Raw genomic sequence first — 1574 nt, 5'->3', positions numbered from 1 at the left:
GTAATTTTTTTCCCAGAACAATATTCTCTATATTTAACGTACGGCTGGAACTCGAAATGTGCACCCTTCGCGTGATCATTTAAAATAATATCAAGCATTTTTTGCAAAGGTCCAAAACCCCGGTCCGAAATCTGTAAAAGTCCTTTTTTCTCAACCACGATTTTAATTTGTGACATTATTTCTTCTTTACCACACAAGCTGCTATAAATATAATTCGACAATATTTCAGCACGCAAGCGAACATAATGATTATGTTCTAGTCCACCAGTTGAAAGTATGTAACGAGCTATGCTTGGAGTTTCTCTGATCGATTAGATCCAAGGTCGTCGACGTAGCTGGTAGAATAAGCAAGCTAATGTGACAGTGGGCTGGCCACATCTGTGGAAAAATTGATAATGGATTGAGGAAATGAGTTCTTGAGTGGAGACCACGGCTGAGCAAACGTAGTATAGGACACCCTCTCGCCAGATGGAATGATGATCTGCGAAAGGCTACTGACAGCAAATGGATGCGACAAGCTGAGGATGAAGATGGAAATCTTTGGGCTTCGATAGGCTGATGATGATGATCATACTGAAACTAAATCTGTTACACAGTTAATGATTTGTCATTAATTTAGTAAACAACATAAATTAGTGTATTGTACTAACGGTAAGCACAATACGTATCTTCTGTATCGTTGTTGGATTTAAAGCCGCGTTAGACAGCCATTATATCTAATACCTGGAAATATATTTTTCATCACACTTGGTACTAAACAGTGTCATGACATGCAGGCGAAAACGACCATAATGTCCTATATTATGCCCAAGGGCTTTTTCATTACACTATCGTCTGCTGGAAGATGGAATAGATTTTTAATTTTATTTACACTGTATTTCTCTTATACACCTAGATTATGCAAAAAGTTTTTACGCTCAAAAAGTGGAATGTCTTTCGCATAAGTTTCAAATATAGAAAAAAAGCAACATTTCGCACCCGGCATGGAAGAATGCCATACGTGGAGTTACGTCAAAAACGTTTATTGCTACATTAGATACAGAAAAATATAACCCACATCCTCTCAAATTCTTGTAACTCTATCTACAATATTAGTCGACAAAGTTACAAGAATTGTAGAGGATGTGAGTTATAATTTTCAGTATCTAATGGAACAATTAAACATGTTTGACGAACTCATGTTTGACGATGCTGGAACATTACGGTGTAAATGGCAAGGCGTCGAAACTTGTCTCGTCATATCTCTACGGTAGAATTCAGAAAGTAGACATAAATGGTGTGACTTCTTTGGGTTCTCCGGTAAAAATGGGTGTTCCGCAGGGCTCAATACTTGGGCTTTTCTTGTTTCTGATTTATATTAATGATCTGCCACTCTTTGTTAAGGACCATTGCGAAATAGTGTTGTTTGCTGATGACACATCCTTGAGTTTTAAAATAAACAGACATGACACTAACTATGACCGTATTAATGATACCCTCTTTAAGGTAGTTTGTTGGTTTAATGCTAACAATTTATTGATTAATGCTAAGAAGACAAAATGTGTTAAATTTGAATTACCTAACGTAAAATCGAC

This window comes from Hyposmocoma kahamanoa, unplaced genomic scaffold, assembly GCF_003589595.1.
Source record: "Hyposmocoma kahamanoa isolate Upper Pololo Valley unplaced genomic scaffold, ASM358959v1 100174, whole genome shotgun sequence".
In the NCBI taxonomy this organism is placed as follows: domain Eukaryota; kingdom Metazoa; phylum Arthropoda; class Insecta; order Lepidoptera; family Cosmopterigidae; genus Hyposmocoma; species Hyposmocoma kahamanoa.
The sequence above is the reverse complement of the archived record's forward strand: the minus strand, read 5'-3'. Positions refer to the sequence as shown.